This window comes from Euprymna scolopes, chromosome 4, assembly GCF_053919585.1.
Source record: "Euprymna scolopes isolate OS-2025 chromosome 4, ASM5391958v1, whole genome shotgun sequence".
In the NCBI taxonomy this organism is placed as follows: Eukaryota; Metazoa; Mollusca; class Cephalopoda; order Sepiida; family Sepiolidae; genus Euprymna; species Euprymna scolopes.
The window spans coordinates 140,616,041-140,629,790 of NC_136485.1; the positions used below are offsets into that span (position 1 = coordinate 140,616,041).

Consider the following 13,750-nt stretch of genomic DNA (forward strand, 5'->3'; position numbering starts at 1 on the left):
TTCTCTTTATCTTTTTCTATTTCTCTTTATCTTTTCTATTTCTCTTTATCTTTTCTATTTCTCTTTATCTTTTTTATTTCTCTTTATCTTTTTCTATTTCTCTTTATTTTTTTCTATTTCTCTTTACCTTTTTCTATTTCTCTTTATCTCTCTTTTTGTCTGTCTGTCTTTTTGTCTGTCTCTTTGTCTTTCTCTGTCTCTTTGTCTTTCTCTGTCTCTTTGTCTCTCTCTGTCTCTTTGTCTCTCTCTGTCTCTTTGTCTCTCTCTGTCTCTTTGTCTCTCTCTGTCTCTTTGTCTCTCTCTCTCTCTCTTTGTCTCTCTCTCTCTCTCTTTGTCTCTCTCTCTCTCTCTTTGTCTCTCTCTCTTTCGTCTCTATATCTTTCTTTTCTTGCTTTATTTCAATCACAAAAACTTATTTGTTTCCTCATGGGAGAAACAGAGCTTTGTTGCCGTTTGTTCTCAACTCTAAATAATTTACGTGATTCAAATAGGAATGGATTCTTGCAAAAAATATCGTTCGATCATGAAACCCTTTATTTTCACAATCCATAAGATTTTCCAATTTCGTTTTGAAAACTTCTTAAACAAGATTCTTTTTTAAGTTGTGCAGGCATCTACATATATTTACTTTTCTGCAATGGAAATGGTCAAAGCAGTTTACAATTCGGAAGCCATATAGGTGCTTGTTAAGGTAATCATCAGATCGATTTTTTAAATGTGGTTTTACGCAAAATCAACAGTACTTATCTGTCATATCGAAGATAGTAATATATATATATGAGTTTGGGAGAGCTAGCATGCTTCTGCAAGGAACTGTCTCTGGGTCAAAGCAGTAGATCCATCTTTCATCACAGGTCATCAAAGCATCAAGAACTGCGGGATCTGAATTCATCAGCTCAACCATCTCCCTGCTGTCATGATATCTTTCTTTCTGATCTTCTTTGAGCACCCTTGGGACAAACTTTACACATACCTTCTGTATCTTCAGTTCCTTGCGAATAATTGTTGTACAGTTCCCACACTGACATCAAACTGTGCACTTATTGTCTCTATAGACATACGATGGGCCTTATCCATTAAATTCTTTATTTGGTCAATCAACTCTGGTGTTCTGACTTTCTTACTACCCCCACACCTCATCATCCCTCAGACTTCCTTGAATCTCTTATACCACTTAAAAGCTGATACTCGATTTATTTAAGATGGTCCAAAAGCAGTCTGACGCATTCCATACGTTTCTGTGGCATTTTCCAAGTTAAAACAGAATTTTATTGCATATTTTTTTAAAGTGTCATCACGCCCAGATTAGGTTTTTGAAATTCACCAGCTGTGACAATCAGACTTTAGTAGGGTGTATTATAATTCCTGCTGTAGCTGTTAATTTGAACCTGAAATCATAAAAATTAGTAAGTCATCTCCTAGCAATAACATATTGAATTATCAAGAGTCTACAACAATTTTCAATGCCTGTACAAAAGTCTGGAAACTTATTGAAAGCACCTTGTGTGTGTGTGTGTGTGTGTATATATATTTTTTTTTCTTTAAAGATACCACATTAATAGGAATAGACACAAGGATTTACACTTTTAGAAAGTTTGTCTTTTATTAATAACGCCTTTCATACAGTTGTTTCAGCCACCCCCCTCCATCCCATGTTGATGTATAAGACTATAATCGTTCATCAAATTATAATTTGCATAACTTGAGTTTCATCAGCATGTTGAAAAAAAAGTTTCACAGCTCACAAATAGGACCTTTCGCGTTAATACAGTGGGTATTCATTTAAAAAATTTTTTTTTATCGGCAACATAAAGTTTCAAGCTGGTTTTATAAACATACAAAGAAAAATATATTTACAGCTCTAGCATTGCACTATTGAGCTATCTATATGAGAACTTTGTTATCCAATGTATAAAAAGTGATATGTCTGTCTTCATATTTTCAAACTCTTTAAGTCCTGATTGGATTTTTATAGACCGTTCTTTTTTGTGTGTTTAGCCGGTTAAAATAGATTTTAAGGAGTCAGAAATGGGTGAAAATTTAAAATAATCGTTGTACATCTTAGTTTATTTTTAATTTTTAATCAGTTCATGTGCGTGTCACGTTGGTACAGTGAAAACGTCACCAGCTTTGAATGGTAGTTTTGCTTTCTGTTTCAATTCTAGCTGATGGCACATAGATATTTTTTTTTTTTTTACTTTTGAAATCATGACTCTGTAATAATATATATGTAATCTGGACAAATTAAAATTTTTTTTTTTTGTATTTTTATGACCCCCCCCCCCCGCTAGTTTATTCATGTGTAATCACTGCCCCAAGTAATTAAATTGCATATAGACATAAGGTGTGTGTGAAAATATACTTATGGCATGTAAGTTTTTCCCTGGTGGAAAACAGCATACTAAGCTCGACTCCAATGTTGAGAACTAAATATACATATGGGTAATAGATTGGATTGTACATCCACCATAAAATAACTTTAAAAAAAAAAAAAAAAAACTTTATTATTGCTTGAATTAATGTTTGTGTAAAATCTTTTCTTTTTTTTTATTTATTTTAAAAACCTTCCAGTTTGAGACGTTCTTTGTTTTTTTTTTTTTTTTTTAAACTTCATCAAGCGAGACATCATTTTATATGAATATTAATTCAAATGCTGCCAAAGCATATTTTTTTCCAGGTGTTTTTGATAGAGAATATATATTCATTCCTAATAAATTGCACATCATAATTTTTCTCATTAAGTATGTTATGAAAGCTAAACAACTATAATTTACAATAAAATATATTTAAGAAAAAAAAAAAAAGCAAACGTTTTTACTAGAATCATTCATCTAAATATATCTGTTCCTAGTGATGCTGCATCGAAAATTCTAAGAAGCAAAGAGATGGTAATAGTCACAATAGTGCTCCAAACTTCAGAAGCACCTCCAACTTGTACAGCACTAGTAAAATTATCATTAATGTTTTCTCTTGGCTGTTCAACCGGTGCTACCAGATCAGGCTTTTTGAAGATACTGGCTTCCTGATTTTAAATGCATCAAATCTTAATGTTATTTGCAAAACTCCATCATATTCTGTAAAGCCAAGAACAAAAACAACAATATTCCTCTACAAAACAACCAAACTAAACACCATGAATAAAAACTTTAAGCATAAAACTTTTCTAAAATTACTGGATTCAACATATGATAATCCAAAAAGGGTTGATATGCCGTAAAAGGAAAAGAACCAAATCCGTTGTCCCAAAATTCAATTCACTGCCCGCTTTTAGTCCATCTTTATGAATCAGTTAATCGCAAGTATAAAAATTTGCAATTGTGAACACGGGTTCTTTTCTCCCTGGAAAGTGGCTGCCTGACATGCAAAACATCTAATATGATTTGAAGCTGGTAAGTTTTTTTGTGTTTTTTTTTGTCTCAAATAGAAAACTGCGAGCTAGTGATTCACTAGATGAATCTTTTCTTTCTTCAAAATGTGATGGAACAGCTACACTGCTCAGGCAGGTTTTAAGAGAGTCAGTCCTGATATAGATGTTTCTATTTGTCTATATAGCAATGAACTTGGTACAGATCTGTGCCAGATATTAATGTTGGTGAAATCATTGAACGTAATGCTATAGAAAAAGACGCTGATAACAAATGAACTCAAATTACCTCTTACACCAGAGTGACCTCGTTGTTAACTGAATTTCAAGATATGAATTAAAACTGAATATATGACGACAATGATGATGAATTAACATTTTTATGATCCTGACTTTTCTTTTTTTTTCTTTTTTTAATACATAGGAATCACCACTTATCAAAGCCCAGAGGCCACTCGAGGATAAGGGTTAATGGGTATACATTAGTCAATGTGATTATAGCGTAGTAAACATGAGTAGTGGAATTTTTTTAAGTTGGATTACATAGGGGGATGGTTCATCGAGAACTTGTTTACATTGGACTTGAAGACAGATTGTAGTCAGCTGGAAAGCAGGAAAACGGAAGAGACTTCCACAGGCATGCAGTTCTAAGAAAGAAACTCCGCTCATGGAACCTACATTTAGGTTTAGGCACAGATAAAGCGTGTGGGGAAACTATTGGTAGTGGTTCTTGCTAAACGAGTGTTTTTCGTGAAAGTTTGGCAGGGGTGGGCATAGATTGAAGCTCAGACGAGCACCTGCCATAGAAATAATGATAAAGCAGAGACACTTGCAACATTTCTTCTTTGGGAAAGAGGTTGCAAGGAAGAGAAAAAGGCATCCCCCACTAAGCTACGAAATCTATTTTGAACTCTGTCAAGGCAGGATAAGCTGCTTCGAGCAGTTCCTGCCCAGATGTGGCAACAGTACTCCATCATTGGCCGTAACTGGCTTTGATATAGGTAGAGAATTGCATCAGGAGTGAGATATCTACTGGAGTGGTTAGATATAAAAAGCATTTTGTGTGTGTGAGTTCATTTCTTATGAACTCTGAAATGGCTGGGCTGGTTTTTTTCTTTTTTTTTTTTTTTTTCTTTGAAATTTTGCAAAAATATTCTTAGAAAGGTTTTGTATCAGAATACCTCCAGTAAGTATCAAAAATCGATAATCATAAAAAAAATCTAATTAAAAAAACAAGGCCGATTTTGACCAAAGTTAACACCTTATACAACCTGACATCACAAGTGCAGTTAAGAAGTTTTATCACCCCACAAATAGAAAGTCTTGGCATATAAAAGCAACAGTAAGTTCTTTGATAAGACAGAGGCATGTCTGAAATGAATGCTTCTGTTTAGAGTACAACTGAAACATGATACTTGTCTTTTGCATTTTACACTTTAATTCAAGCCATAATATATAAAATAATTTCATAAAATCAACAATAGGTTCTCTACAGTGCAATGTAGACTACCATATATTAACTAAGTCACTGAAAGGAGGCATGTGAAGCTTCTTTCCAATTCATTGCGATAGGTTCCAAATTATTGCAGGCAATCAATCGATTTAATTGAAAAGTGGACGATTTCACCGATTTCAATGACAAAAGCATGGGAGGGTAGAATATTCAATCCCAAGCAACGCCGGGTCTCCTTGCTAGTTTTCCTTAAACTGATATTGTTCTTAAAATCATGTTTATTTTTTATTATTAAATTGAAGCATAAAATCATTGAGAAATGTTGGCTGAATGAAATGCCAGTCATTATAAGTCTGCAGTGTAAAACTCTGAACTCCTTCCTAATTTCTGACTGTAGTTTTTGAGGTTTACACCTACTCCAAGCATTTGTGGAGGTAATGCATAGAACTTTTTTCTGTCTTTTACAGAGTACAAAATCAATTATTTAATCCGGTGAAGGATCCTCTTTCCCCTTCCCTATAAGAGTTTCTTGCTATGGAATACATTACCGTGGGAATATAAACTTAGCAGTCTTCAAATCCAATTTCTTGTTCTATGCCGCCTCTGCAGTTCATACCATTAAACAATTTTAGTAATCCCATAGCATTCCTCATCTTATAGCCTGATAATTATTTGGTCTCGTTAACTCTTATCCTCATATCGTCTGCCTTGTTCATGAATTCATCAGTTGCAACCATACGCAAAAAATAAATGGGCCCATTTGTAAGCTGTTAGTGGCAACCTGATAAAATGTTAGTGGCTGAGCAGTCTGTGACCTGGCGTCTTGTAAGCAATCCACTTTCGGCTTATTGTGACTAGATGAGAGGGTGGAAGGCCCGATACAATTAATCAGCTAGACACATTATGCCCTAATATCTATAAGTTCAGCCCAACCATATTATTCAATGATAATGCATCTAAAAATTACAAAAATTAAAAATCAATGTTCCTTCGAAATATAGATACTAGAAGATGGTAACTGAGGGTCAATCATGTTGAAGAAGATTACTCCGGTCAAGGAGTGATGGTCCGATTGTCACTGCAAAAATTTCCTTTGATCAATATCTTCTAGCATATTATAAAGTAATGCCCATACCTTCTCTGTAAAAATTGCTTCTAAGACTAATGTTTTCTGCGAGTAATGTTTTCTAAGAGTGATGTTCCCACACATTATAAAATTTTCTTCTAAAAGCAGTGTTTTCTAAGAATATAAAATAATGGTACTTGTTTAGTTTAATCAAGACATTAAAAAATGAAAATATTGAAAAAAAAAAAAATTATATTGTATGTACTTGTGATGGAATAAAGTTCTCATGCAAAAAGAATCAGTTAATTTAATCAAGTATTTTTTTTTTTTTCAGAGGAAAATCAAACTTTAATGAGATTGATTGTGTCTCGTGGCCATTTTGTTTATTTCGCAGATGAGGAAGAGGGGGGCGCTCGGAGAGATAACACCCATCACCGCTTAAAATTTGTCAAAATTTGACAGGATTATTCTGAAACATTGGCAGAAAAAATACCTAGATAAATATTTTTTTTTTTCGCTTATTTTAGTTTATCTGTCCTTTTTTAATCCCTTTTCACTTTCTTAATCACTTTTTCATTTAAAGGCACTCATTCCTCATTCACGAAATAAGCAAAATGGTAGTGACATGATCTCATTAAAATTTGATTTTCCTCTGTCACAAAACAAAAAAAACCTACTTGATCAAATTAAGTGATTTTTTTTTTGTATGAAAACATTATTCCATAACGAGTATGTACAATATAATTTTTTTTCAATATTTTCGTTTTTTAATGTCTAGACTAAGTACTAAAATAATTAATGTACCTGTAGAATTACATTTGATAACTTTATTCAGCATAAATCACCCATATGTGGTTTACATTCCATAAAACAAGCCAGACTGTCTTCAAATGACTCTTGCTTTTGATAAGTGGTGACCTAAAATAGGAATAAGTACACATATACTCGTAAATTGTTGTAACATTTTCTATATGACGTACATACACAAGATAACACTTAAAAAAACAGATAAACTGTTCTTTCTAATGGTTCGTATTTATCTTAAGTGTCAATACAGAAATAAGTGACTGTTAATAGGTAGAAAGAATATAAACATGTAAATGCCCGACTTTCATAATGGATGTAGAGAGAATATTTATTTGTGCTTCTCTAAAACTACAAAATAAAAAAAAAAATATTAATGATGGCTGCACAACTTCCGGACAGAAGAGTCTTCAAGGGAGACCAATGAGTGAACATTAAGCACTGATCAAGTCCATATATTACAGACTCTAAAGTATTGGTAAAATGTTGAAATACCTACTTCCATACATTAGGTCAATAGCCTGGGTGCCTGGCGGTGTGTGTTGAGCAAAAAAACCCAAAATAACAAAAAAAAAGGTAGTAGGTAGGTAGGTTCAAACCCGTACCACAAAGGAGAAAAAGAATATGAAAAAAGAAAAAAATGCGATGTCTTTGCCATCGCATCTGTCATCAAACCGGAAGTGACACAGGTTAAGGCTAGTCAATCAAAAAGAGAGGATGACTTTCAAAAATATCGGTGAAAAAAGTGACCCCTTCCTGTAGAAAAAGTGCCCAGTTGAGGGTGAAGAAATAAATGTTTTTAGCCAATTTTTCAATATGTGCCGTCTGAAGGTTGGAGCTTCAAAACGATACCGATCTCATGAAAATCGTTGCCTCTGTCGAAAGTTTTAGGCAGACATACAAACATACATACATACATACATTTAAACAGACAGATGAGATTTACATTATGGATATAGATAATTTGTTATATTTATTTAAAATTTTAGAAAGCAAAAGAAATAATTTTTACAAAGATTAACACAAATCTGTGTGTATGTGTGTGTGCAGTAGTTTTTATCTCATATCTTTCATTTTAATTATGCAGTGATAAGAACGATGTTTGAGGTAGACAAAATCCGCATACACACGTCATGCTTTAAAATGTCTTCACTGACAACAAAAATTTAGTAATGAACTTATTACTTGTGTCATTAATAGAATATAAGTGTATCTACATCTTTAATATAAAAAATTTTACAAGTATTTTAATGGAATGTGCTCTGATAAACTCGTTGCACTTGTTTCCCCTTGACGTACACGCCCTCAACAAACCTGCATCGCAAAAAAATCACACCACTTCACTGTTGAGGTCCCTAAATGAAAGCTTTATACTCTAATAGTTTCTTCCCTCAAACAGCTAGACTTTGGAATTCCCTTCCTGCTTCCCTGAATGTATTGATATGCAGAAGTTTAAATGTAATGTAAACCAACACATTGTTCATAGTCCCTAATCATGGTTCCAAATGGTAGCCCCTTATGTCCAAGTGGTGATAGACCCTTTGGGTGAACGTGAATAAAAATAAAATTTAACAAAAAGAAATGCATGCTGAGGTTATGGTTAGAACAAAAACATGTACATAAAAAAAAATCCCAGAAAATTTGCTATTTAAGAAATTTTCACAATTTTAAAGTAGATTATAGATATGTGTGTCACTTAGAACTGATTAATTTAGCAGTTTATTTGTGTGTGCTAGCTATTTCAATTTATCTTTGAGATTCCACATTAGAATATTTCAAGAACTTCTCGTCTAAACTTAGCTTTTCTTGAGAATTTTATTAATTTACTAGCAGGTCACCTGGCGTTGCCTGGTCATAAGATATGCTTAAATATGATAATTTAATTCGTGCAGATTATGTATTTATTATTATAGACAATTATCTATCGATTATTATATTTAACCATATATATATATATATATATATATATTTATATAATGACTTAGGTACCATCAGCTAGAATTGAAACCAAAACATATAACTCTCTATATATGTGTATAATTTAAATGAGGAATTTGAAAACTGAAGTGTCGGATATAATAAAATCATTTTTTATTTACTTTTTTGTTGTTGTAAATCTAATATTTCACGAATAAATAGCCTCTTTAGGGTAGGAAGTCCGGTCCGTGATTTTTTTTCCCCCTTTCTTTCATTTTGGTATTATGGTAGAGGCAATACCTCTGAGTAGAAGAGAGGAGAAATGTGTGTGCTGTTCTGGTGGGTCCACATGTGTTGTGCTCCAGTTTCGAGTGGGAATTCAAAATAAGAAACTGTGTGACCATCTTTTTCTCTCTCTCTCTCTCTCTCTCTCTCTCTATATATATATATATATATATATATATAGATTCACCTGTCATCTATTTTTTAAAAGATGGAATTGGTCAATCATTAAAGACAAGATGCAAGCAATTAAAGTTCTATAATCATAACTAGTGGGGGTGCCCGGCGTTTCCCAGGTGTTCTGGAGGTGTAAAAGAAAAAAGTTTTGGTAGGAAGGTAAGCTTGAATCCGAAGCCTTGACGCAAAGGTGGAAAAGAAAGGGGTGGGGACTGGCATCTTACCCACTCTCCCACGACGGGAGACGAATGAAAAGCGTTTTAATTTAACAATTAAAAACTTTGACAGGTGCGTGAACTTAATGAGGTCAAACATCATGCCATAGAGGGAATGAAATTCTGCACTTAACTTTTGTTGCAAGGCAGTTTTTTTTTTTTTTGGTTTTGTTTTCACAACTTTGGCTGCGTGGTAGTTTTTTTTTGTTTTTGTTTCCCCAAGATGTTTGGGAAGAAAATCAGCTCCCTATTTAAAGAGGAGTATACGAATGAATAGCAATTGTCTCCCCTGCATTGATCAAACCTCATTGCTTTTCTGGACGTCCCTGGTCGAGTGCCAAGGGCTTGTTCTGCTATGGCTTCAGTTTTGCTCTTATACTGAAAAACCAAAGAAACACGTGTAGACGAAGAAATATTGTGAAAATAGTGTGTAAAAGTCATTCAAATAAAAAATAGATGTGACCTCCTTTTGTAAATCGTAGGTATTATAATTTAGTATATAAGTTTTAAGAATAAGTACCCCCCCCCCAAAAAAAAGCCTTTGCCGAACATACACAAAAAATACACAAACACACTAACACACATTTTGTCTTTTATATATATAGATTTTCATTCACCATCATATTGTATGAATCTGAAGATTCTAATGTTAGCATTGGTTTCTCTGATTTTTTTTTTTTTTTCTAGTCAAAATTCTTTCTAGAAGAAATTGGATACTTATTGTTGTTGAACAAAGAAGATAACCTTAGAGAAAGAGAGATAATATAGTTTCTTTGAGATGCAAAGATATCAAAATATGGGCTATATGGAAACCATGTTCTGATTTACGAGGAGAAAAGTGGTTTGAGTAGAATAAGTTTGTAAACCTAGCGTCAGTATCGGAATACAAAAATGTTCTTGAGATGGATGAATCCAAAGTTTATGAGAATTGAAACGGCTCAAAGATTACTTAGCTTTAGGGAAGATATAACTATAGTTGATTTTGAAATTGTCATTCCTTCGATCAAGGAGAAGATAAAATAATTTTGGTTGTGTCGCCAAATTCAAGAGCTGAAAATCAATGTCTTTTATGAAAGTGTCTGTCAAGAGAATAAAGATCTCTTCACAAACATTTCTTGAATCTCGTCTCCAGTCTTTGGTTTAAAGATATGCAGCTGGTTTGAGGTGATGATGTTCCTGGAATTAATGGAACATATTTTTGTGTTTTGAAAAGATAATTCTTTGCAGCAAACTAGGTCTATTGAATGAAAAACTCAATTCATTCTCTGACATCAGAATATATTAGCAACGTCAGGGAACACTGCTGATTTTTTTTTTGTCAAGTGGTATTCATGTGACATTCAGATATATGGTATACTGGTGTCGGTAGAGAAGGTCAAAATTATTGAACTTTATGATCCAGCTTTCTCATGGATAAAGTATATTGTTTTTGAAGTTATAGACACTGTAGTACCTCTGCTGGGTCCAGTTCTTTTTATGTGAAAGTTTTGCAGTTCTTTTCTCCATAACTTTATATTGAAGCAAGGCCATATATTGAGGGTTTGGAGATAGGCAAAAAAAAAGTAAATCTTTTTTTTGTAGAAGGGTTGATATTTTGTCTAATTTAGTATCTTTTCAAGAAAATGATGGTACTTTGGTGTAATTTGATATCTTTTCGCGGAGGGGGGGGAGAAATATGTATTTATTTTAAGATTTAACCAAAAAAAACTAAAGATTTAACCAAAGAAATCCTGATTCTATGAAATTCTCATTATGTGACTATTATATATATATATATATATACATATATATTGTTGGAAGTATTAAGGAGTCACAAACAGGGTGCTCTGTGATTGGATGTAAAACAACCAATCATAGGCTTTCCTTTTAGATCTCCTCGCCAACACCCAGGCGAGCGGTTTTTACAAATTCTCTCCCTCCTTTGCTTATTGGGCTCTCAAAGACAACACGTTCCATCGGTTCTGTAATTTTGACACGTGTGAGGATTTTTGACAACAATTGCAGCACAGAAAAACTCAAGATTCCTTTTTTTTTCCCTCAACCCAGCCAAAACGACACAGGAAACATACACCGTTAACAGGATGAATCCTACGGATAAGTTCCACAAATTGCGACTGTTTTTGCAAAGAAACATTCTTCCTTCTCTTTACTATAAATATAAGTTTTTACAACACTTTCATTTGTTTGTGTTCTTTTTGGCGTCACAATATGTTGTTACCGTGTATAGTTGGTAAATTCTCAACTTCGATGTAAAATTGATTTAATCATAATGTATACAAAATCTGCATAAATTAAAATATCATTTAAGCATATTTTATGACCGGGCTATGCCAGGTGTCCCTGCTAGCTTATATAAATAATTTTGCAGTTTTCTTGGCCTTTGGGACAAGATCAAAGTGTAGTATCTGTTCTTCAGATGCTGCACTTCTATTTCTTGTTCTCTTTCGGTGGAGGAGAAATCCTTCACGACTGAGACAATTTTTATTTTTGTACCTTTTCTCCACGTTAAAAAACGACCCTGGTGTCTAACTCTGTCCCGTGGGGAGGCATAGTAAATAGGTACAATAATATCAGGACGTCTCTATTTATGCTGAATATCCACAGAATGCCAACATCAATATATTACATGCGAAAGAGTCCGCTGTGGAATTTCCACAGGTCTCGCTAGTTAACGATTACTACACTACCACACTATATTTAATAACCCTTACCACCGAGTGGCCTTCATGTCTTGATAAGTGGTGACTCCTTTGTCAAAAAAAAAAATACTAACAAACACTTACATCCTTTAAAAGTATTAGACAGAATTGTATTAAATTTAGCACAGCAGGAAGAACTCTTGGAAGGTGGCTGTGTCATAGAAAAGGTCCAAATTAAAATACTATATTAATGTACACATGTTAACATGTAGGGACCCAACCCATTGTAGACTCTGTCGCAAAGGAGACCAAGATGAGGTATAACTTGACTCCTTTTTTTTCTGTGGAAACAGCGGCTTTTATTTACAGGTACTCCGTTCCTGTCCAGCCATGTTTAGCAGACGTCTTTGTTTGCTCTCGGGCCACACGTCTATCTTTTGTCTCTGAACATGATCTTGATGTCTGCGCACACGTTCTATTACACTATGACTAATAATAATGTTGAAAAACATACATAAGTTCTAAATCTATAAGATACAATTGTATTGAATTTGACATAAAGAGCTCTGGGAATATCGATTGTAATAACACAAAAATTGTAATTAAGATGCATCAATAAAGAGCCAATCATTTTCTACAAAATGTAGACAAGAAACTATTAACCTTATAAACAGAAGTAAATGTTTACTTTATGTTTCGGAACTTTAAAAATAAGGATTAATAATTTGTATTTAGACTAATATTATCTTGGATGTTATTTTCACAACGTTTAAACCGATTATGACCTCTGACCTTCTTCAGGTGCATCTTTTCAAACTCGGGAATCTTTTTATTTAAACTACACGTGCAGATTGTTCTAGTGCCGTCAGCCACAAACAGGTAGAAGTCTTAAGTAATTGTTTTATTATATTTTTAGTAAGTGTTGTCTTCAACCTCCTGAAGGTTGTCGCTTAGAACTGATTATTATCTACTTTATTGTCCGTTGCTCCATGGGTCCATGTGAATTAACGTAATCTTTACATGCCAGTTATTCCAATTTATCAGCTTCAACACTTGTATGTCTCATAGTCATAGTAGTTATGGAAGTATCGGTGGTAGGAAAAGTTTATCTCATTCTTGCACTCAACGTTGTGATGTGTGTAGAATTCTTTCTCGTTCCTCACGGTCCTGAATATGACCTTAAACTATATCCGATGATGAGGCCCCAGCTTGCGGGCTTTGGGGAGTGTGGAGACACCCTTTAATTGCCAGTGCTCTCAGGTCCACTCTGACCCGGAGTGGTAGTACCTGTTAGGGTCCCAACTATGGGTTAAATAGAAACCGACTTGAAAAAAAAATAAGCAAATATATTCTATTAAAAAATTTTTTTTTCAAAATCAATGGATTCGGCATTAAATAACCTGAAAAGGGTTGATATGCCGTAAAACAAAAACAACCAAACCAAACCAATTCTCATTCCTTAACAAACCATTATTTACCCTTTTTTTTTATTATATTTATTCAATTAAAACAAAAACAAACAAAAAAAACACCTTTTTTAAATTTTTTTATACAGTATTCACTAACACTACTCAAAATGTTTCATATTCCTTTTACTAACTTGCAAGGAAATGGAGGAAGAACTACAATATCTCTACAAAGCCACCGTTCGCCCATACATGCAGTATTGTTGCCACATTTGGGCTGGTGAATCTATCACTACTTTCTCCCTTTTAGACCCCCCCCCCTCAAGTCTTCAATTTGATAGGTTTCGTACTGTCAACCAAGCTCTAACCCCTGTCCCATCTCTTCAATGTTGCATTTCTGTGCTTGTTTTACAAGTACTTCAATAGA

The 13,750-nt window shown here is 33.7% G+C and overlaps 1 protein-coding gene across 2 annotated transcripts in view; it reads left to right on the forward strand.

Annotated features, from left to right (window-relative positions):
* The window catches only part of LOC145269514 (sorting nexin-27-like), a 382,840-nt gene that overhangs the window by 221,589 nt on the left and 147,501 nt on the right, over nt 1–13,750 (forward strand). The gene's annotated exons all lie outside the window — the stretch shown is intronic.